Here is an 8,050-nt window from a genome sequence, read left to right on the forward strand (position 1 = left end):
ATAGTGAATAGAGGCATTGAGTTGTCTGTTCCATGATACAGGATTATGACTAGTATGTTTTAAAAATAATTGGTTAACAGTGATGCAGTAACAGTTATCTGGTTAAAAGAAATAGTTTATTGCAACCTGTAGCCGTACATAAAGCTGGAGAAAAATGACCACTTTTATTAGGCAGACTGAAAGTTACTGATACTACTCTGCTTTCAATCTGTAATGATGTGCTTTTGGTAGGACATCAGCTTATTGATTCAGTAGTAGACATATTTCCAGACAGGTATTTGTCTTTCCCTGTTTTTTATCCTCACTATTTGTATTGCTGTCCTGGATGTTATGATTGTTATAAATCTATGTTTGTTCCCATGCATCATTATAATCACCAGGTCTATAAATGGCTTTGCTCTTTAAACCAGTCTGCTATCTGGAAAAACTCACAAGTCCAGACCAGTGAGTTGGTGCTGGCAGGTGAACGCTGCGTAGCTGAGTCATCTCAATATATCAGTGTGATGTTTATTGAGCCCAAGCAACAAACAGTGGGAAGACTGTGGCTTCAGGCTCGGGACTCAAAGTTCACCACACACTGCATTTTGAGAACACTCAGAGCTTTGTCATTAACAGATTTCTGTCAAACTAAGGGGAAGAGGGATCTCAAAAAGATCAATTGGTTCTGAAAGCAAATATTAATAGCTGCAAGAAGGAGACAATCTGACATTCCACCATGCTGTTACAGCAGTCCATTAGAAATTAATCTCTCTCTTTAAATTTTAAGAGCTGATGACGTGAACTGTCCTGGGAAAACTTGGAAATCAAGGCTTAGAGAAACCTGATGATCTTCTGATAGTGTACCAGTGCAGGTAACAGGAGAAAGCATTTGAGATTTTTCCAAATTAAAACAAAACAAAACAAAACAAAGCAAAACACTACAAATATTTGCCCATCCACATTCTCTCATATAACTCAGGAGCCATGGGGAAAAGATTTTGTGCCAACATATACTGAAGGAAAAGGTATTTAGCTAATAATGTTGTCAAAAGAAAACTTATACCTAAGTGGTTATTTTAGTTTTAACTGCATGGCTTGTTTTATCTTATTTTGCCTTATTTTTTGACACCTTGGTCCCTTTTGTAAATCTGAGCCAGATACTAGGTGCTAATACACCAAAAGGAAAACCTCATTTGTCAAAGCATGTATCCAGAGAGAGAAGATGGACATTGACATATCAGAACAGATCTTGATTTGGACTATAGGATTTGAAGGTGGCAATGGAGGAACAGCAAAACTAGTATCACTGAATGCGTATATAGTCACCAGTCATGAACACCTGAATACAAACATCTTCAGCTCCAGAGCAAAGAAGGACATATTTTATCTGCTCTGTTTTCCATTCAAAGTGGATTCTTACTGTGTCACTTAGCTGGCTTTATGAACATTTTGGGTTGTGTAAGAAACCTGAACCAGGTAGAATCAAACTCCTTACTTTCAGATGGCTGTAGCTGAGAGTACGCTCCATAACTCTGTATGGGAACTACCAAACCCCTGAACTGGAAATGTGCATCCCATCTCCTTCACAGTAACTCCCACCTAGAGGCAAACAATGGTGAGTGTACGGGATGCTGGAAGACTGTGAGCCGAGAAATGACTGTTTCATTTAGTCATTCCTGCCCTCGCCTTTTTGGCCTTGAATTCCTTCCTAACTTAATCTCTGTGGCATCAATAGGCTTCCTTCAATGATTCAAACCCGTCAAGACACTTTGGTCTAGTGCCTTCCAGTAGCACCCAACCATTTGATAAGAAGGAATTCGTTGTTCCCAGAATCAACATTTCCAGTTAACACCAATACTCCAAGAGACAGCACATACTTTACTGAAAGCTAAGGAAACTGGAACTGAAACAAGACAAGCTTTAGCCAGTAAGACTTTCTGGCTAACAGGTTTTTCTTTTTTGTCTCTACTAATTTGCTTTCTACTCTGTAATTGAAGGTCACTGGTTAAGGAAAATGGTCCCGTTAGCTCATGAGGAGCGGCTGTAATTTCATTGCTTTCAGTCTGACTTCATCGTGTATATTTGGGTGCACCAATTTTCCCTCCTTCTGGTTTTCCACATACACAAGGATGTCAGGCCAGCAATGATGCCATGCTCGGCCTTCAGTGAATTTTGCATGGACATCTGAGGTTTTTTTTGCTACAAGCTCTGAAGTTGAATCCCTCAGACACTAGGTTCTTTCAACTGTGAACCAGTTGTCGGCTTGTGCAGCAGATTGCTGTGCTCTCCCCTTCCACCCAGAAAGGTCGGTAGAGGCAGTTGTCTTCTATGAGAAGAAGCTGGCTGCTCCCTGGCCGGGGACCTTGGCTGCTTCTTGCTCCAGTAAACTTCTACAGGGTATCAGGGACTCTGAATGCTGAAGCATCTGAAGTACAGATGAGGTAAGAGACTGGAATCTCAAGTGTAGAGTTTTACTGAGGTTTGACAGAAAAAGCACCATGAGGGAGTGCAGCTGTTTAAGGAAATGAACCAAAATAAGAATACTAGGTATAAAAGGCATGTTTTCCAGATGCAAATACCAGGCAACCTGTACGTCAGTCCTGTGACGTATGTAGATAACGTTACAAATCCAGTAATTCAGACACAGTGTTCCATTTGCCCGTATTTATAAAATGGCCTACCAGTGCCATGTTCCTTTGAATTCCAACAGCCTCTCCTTTTCCTGCCGAATTGAGTTAAAGCTTCCTGTCCACACCTTTGAGAAATACATGGTCCTTTCCCATTATAATTATATTCTTGCTTCTTTTCATGTGGCTTCCATTTCCTTCACCATGCCACTGAGGCCAGCCTCAGCTTGTCCATTTTATCACAGCCATCTCTGTCTTCATCAGTATCATCCCCTGCTCATATCATCCTCCTTGAATGAAGTTTGAAGACTCTTTCTAGTCCATTCACCCTCTCTGGGAGAAAACCACTGCCTGTGAGAAATGATATCTGACAGACAATCCGGTCTAGTATAAATGAAGATTACTTTTTTTTTTTTTTTTTAACATCTGTAATAAATGTGTGTATACATATTATAAAAATTGAATGCACTTCTCTGCCTACTCCATGCTATGCTCTTATAAAAAAAAGTTTTAAAATTTCTTAAGAAAGTATGCTGTGTTCCTGTGACTTTGTGCAGCACACCACCCACAAAAAGCCCTACTTATGACTACACACAGAAACAATCACAATAAAGAGAGAAAATCAATAACGAAGACCTGATGTTTCTTTCCCAAAACAGCTATCATAATTAATTTGAAATTTGTCCTCCTATATCTACTCTGCAGCTTCTGGCTTCAAAAGAAGTGCAGTGGTGTAAGCCAAGAAAAAAGGAGGGACCTTCGTGAAGTAACACAAAAGGAATATGCAATTTGTGGAAGATGGCAAAAGTCACTCGGAAAGCTTGCCATGTCCCTGCAGAAATAGCACACACTCATATAGTAAAGCACCTTTTAGGTACTTTTGCTTGTGGCCAAACTGCAAGCATAATAAAGCTTTTGTCCTTTTCTTGGCAGGGAAGTTTCAAAACCAGAAAATGCAGGAGGGAGAAAATGGAAGGAATTTCAGCCTCCTCAGGAGATGCATTCCAGCCAGCGTGGATGGCGTGGATGGTGCTACATCCTCCCTGGATGCTCCAGCACATTCCTCTGCTGCCTCTGACCAGACATTTTCTTTTGTTTACATTAGTACCTTGCAAAATAATTTTGACCTCTGAGGCAATATGGGGTGCATTGAACAGCCCTTTTCTCCCAGCTTCAGAAATTCTCCCTGGATTTAATATTTATATCACATGCACCTTACTCACTGTGTTAGCAGAACTATTAATTATTGTTATTAATTTCTGTTATTCAGTGCTGAAAAGTGAGCTAAATTAAGCTTTGATGGAAGCGAAATTAACTGTCAACATCATGCATATTTAATGCCCGTCACCGTATGCACAGCAGGGTGGTACCTGGAGAGCAAGAGCACTGATTGCAGCATGCCAGCCAACGGGACCAGGGCTTCAGACAAGAGTTCCTAAAGAGATTGTCCAGAGACAAATGACTGTTGGCCACAAGGGAATGCTGTTGATTTAAAGATTTTGCATCTACCACACTGTGCCTCGGATATTGCCAAGTTTGCTGTGTTTCATGTATGTGAATTTTAACCACTGGGCATCTCTGTGTGTATGTGTGTGTGCAGGATGCACTTCTTCCTTCAATTCACCTTCATTCACTCCTCTAAGAAATTTTAAGCTTCCCACTTCAGTGTTTGTTTTTTTTTTTTTAATTAATTTATTTATTTTTATTTTTTTCCTAAGCTTGTCTGCTCCTAGTGTTTGTGGGATTTTGCCTTTGATGCTACCTGCTTCCCTGCAACTTTTTAGCCTCCACTCTTCTTTTTTCATGGAGATCTTCATGTACCTTCATATTTCTAAAGATAAAAGAATTCTGCTATGAGAGTAGGGAAATACGGTTTTGCATTGTGAGACAACTTCACATATTACCAGATCCTTTTGAATGAGCATTCCAGAATACTCTAGTAAGACAAATGTTAAGGAAGCAACCCACAGGCAATGGTGGTGGGCCATGGACCATGCTTGTCTCAGTGAGTAACAGATCAAAGGCTCCTTCCTCAAAGCTGCAAGAAGCAGATTTCTTAAAAACTATTTTATTTTGTTTTATTTTAATCAGGAGAACTTGCTTGATAAAGCCCTATATTGGAGGTGATCCTGCCCACTGGATTTTCCATGGGATGTTGTTATGCGTGTTCCTGCAGTTGTGAGTTTAACTCTGGGAGCCAGGAACATGTCTCCTCTGCTGGGTCTGCTTGGACTGGCTTTGAGGCAAGAAAAAGCCTTGAGAACTGAAAAATGAGAAGAGGGGAGGTGGACGTTCAACCTATTGAAAAGGATTAACACAGCAGAGATTTCTTCCTGTGTATCAGTATATAATGCAAAGAAAGAATAATAATTTTAAAGTGCCCTTTCAACTAAAGAATTCAATGCTGCTTCTTTGAATTGTTGATGTGGGCTGCACAAGGAAAGCTAACAGTCCTCTGATTTGTTGTGAGAACTTGTCCCAGAATGTAAAAGCATTTCTTATCAGAGAAAGCCTTTCCCTTCTCTGCCTCTGCCATCTTTTTCACATTGCTATAAAAAGGCTAACAGCGAATGTCAATGAAAATGAAGGCAATGTGGAAATACATAGAAACTGCTGCTTTTTTTTTTTTTTTTTTTTTTTTTTTTCCCATGAATTCTTTTAAATAATTTTGATCTGCATCCAGAGCAGTTGATGGAGGCACAAAACAGTGCATGTGGAACAGCAGGCAAGAGTGTGGAGTGAATACTAATGCACTCGAGCACCCTCCCCCAAGCTCTCTAAGCCTTAAAAATCCTTCTGCAGCATAACTAACAGTTCCTGTAGGGCTGGTGTATATCCTCATGGAGAAAAGTCCTTTAGCATTTAATAGAAAATGATTATCTTTTCATACACTTTTTGAGCTGTTAGAATTTAATGCAAAATTATATCCTTGCCATATTTTTTTTTTAAACTATCAGAAATAAATTCTAAAGGGTTTTTAGGGTGGATTTTGCAGAAGAATAATGTGTTTTTGTAGGACCTGCCTGAATACCTCTTGTTAAATACAATGGGATTTTTTTTTTCACAATGGTAGCATCTAAAGCTGAATAGATTTTTACAGGTAAATTTACCAAGGCAAATTTTGGCCTTTTCATTCAAGAGGAGAAAAGAAAGGGCCCACCTGTGAAAAACAGAAGAAAAATGAGAAAATATAAAACTGACTTTTTTTGTCCCCAAAGATAATATCAGTTCTGGAAGCCCAAACACATACATTGTTTAAACACATTCTATACCAAGTGTCACAGAGGGCCTTTCTCTATTTTTCTGATCTCAAAGGCCTAATTGCGGTCTGACCTGCAAACCAGAGGTGCCAGCTGAAGCCACTGAGGCACACAGGACATAATTTTGGGCCAACATGGTATCAGAGTGTTTCATTTCAGTAAACCGTTACGTCTGTGAAAACGATCATATGATGTGTGGCTTTTGATAGCAGAAGGCTGCAATCAGTGACATCCCCTTTTCTGCTCCCTCACCCCCATATTTCTCATGAAATGCAGTTTCATTTTTCCACCCATTCCACACATTAAATGATTTTGTATGTTCAACAAGAGTAAAAATACGCTCAGGTAGCAACATAAAGGGACAGATGTAAAATTTCAGCGTAAACACACATTGGGAGCCTCTCTTCTGCTTAGACTTTGGCAAGTCTGAGGACAAAGTGGCCACTGTTACTGCTCACAAGCAGAGTTTGAAGTTGTAGAGGGATGAAAAGCATCACAGTTCCATAACTAAATGCAGCAACTTTACTATTTATAAGCCTTGCATGTGGGTGGCTTGGGCTGTTTGCAAATGTTTGCTGCATTGAATGGTCAGCCTCGTGCCTACAGTGCCTGGAACTGCCTGCGGACTGGGAGCATGGATGTAAAAGGAGAAGGAAGAAACTACACATTACTTCCCCAAGGCCACTTCTTTACAAAAGGACGGGTGGCCCAATGTACAGCTCTCGAAAGTGCTGACTTCAGTTCTCTGCATTGGCACCAGCTCTCTGCACACTCCAAGCAAGACATTTAAAGTGATGTCCAAGTTATTTTGGCTCAGCAAGCAGAGATAGGATCCGAGCATCTTGGAAGATCAAGCCTGACATTCATTTTTGCCTTTTTTTTTTTTTTTTTAATTCTATTTGGGAAAAAAGCCATAAGCTAGGATTACTAACAGATTAATACCTCAAATTGGGATGTAGTTGGATTCGGCAGTGGGAAGAGCTATATAATTACCTTGGGTAGGTAACTAAGAACTGGTGCTGACAGGCCTTGGCATTTAGTGCGCTGACTGTGACAATGGAAAGATTTATTCAGAACTACTGCGTCAATTAGAGTCTGTATTTTATTTCACTGCAATATGCTCCTCGGTGTTTTGCTTTGTAGCTTATTTAGCAGAATGAGCTCCCTGTTGAATATATCAGCTGACTGCTAAAATGAGTCAAATCCATGGCCTTCCACAACTGCCGAGAAAGCAGAAAAGCCATGCAGACAGAAGGATGGTGAAGGAGATTCATCAGCCAGCCTGGCAACAGCAAAAGCAGACAGTGCTGGCTAGGACAAGAGGAAATGGCCTCAAGTTGCACCAGGAGAGGTTTAGGCTGGAAATGAGGAGACATTTATTCCCAGAAAGAGCAGTCAGGCACTGGGACGGGTTGCCCAGGGAGGTGGTGGCATCACCGTCCCTGGGGTTGTTCAAGGAAAGGCTGGACGTGGTGCTTAGGGAAATGGTTTAGTGGGTGACATTGGTGGTAAGGGATGGTTGGACCAGATGATCTTGGAGGGCTTTTCCAACCTTAATGATTCTGTGGTTCTATGATCTCTCTCTCCTCTCCCTGCTCTTGGGTAGGGGCTGCATTCAGCCTGAGGGCAGAGAGAATCTGGCTGCTTGAAGCACAACCCAGGTCAGGGACCTCTGTGCACTCAGTGGATTTCTGCTGCCCAGGAGTGGAGATCTGGTTTTGTCCTCTCCATGGATCTCCACATCTTCAAGCAACCTTGCTACGTTTCCCTCATCCTTCCTCATCAACCTTACCCCATCTTCCATCCAAAAAGAAAGGAGCACGAAGCTATTCTGTCACTTGCTGCTTCGACCTTGTTTGTTTTCCTTGTGTATGATCATTTCTTTTGGGGCATGTCTTGGCTGTTTCCATTTTATACTTCTGCTTTACACTACTCACGGCAGGGCTGTGGCATCTTGAATATCGCATGAATAAATAGGATGGTCAAGCATGGGGCAGCAGCATCCCACACACCAGTGAAGAGCGGCAGGCTCTTTCTCAGGCATCAAATCAAAACTTAGGTGAGATTCAGATAATGTGCGGGTCCCACACACACAATCTAGTTTCACTGTATGAAAAGCTCTTGTTGTTGAGATATGTAAGTACATGCTCAACGCTAAGTGTGTGAGTAGGCCCTCTGATTTGG

The sequence above is a fragment of the Oxyura jamaicensis genome, chromosome 2, assembly GCF_011077185.1.
Source record: "Oxyura jamaicensis isolate SHBP4307 breed ruddy duck chromosome 2, BPBGC_Ojam_1.0, whole genome shotgun sequence".
NCBI classification, from domain to species: Eukaryota; Metazoa; Chordata; class Aves; order Anseriformes; family Anatidae; genus Oxyura; species Oxyura jamaicensis.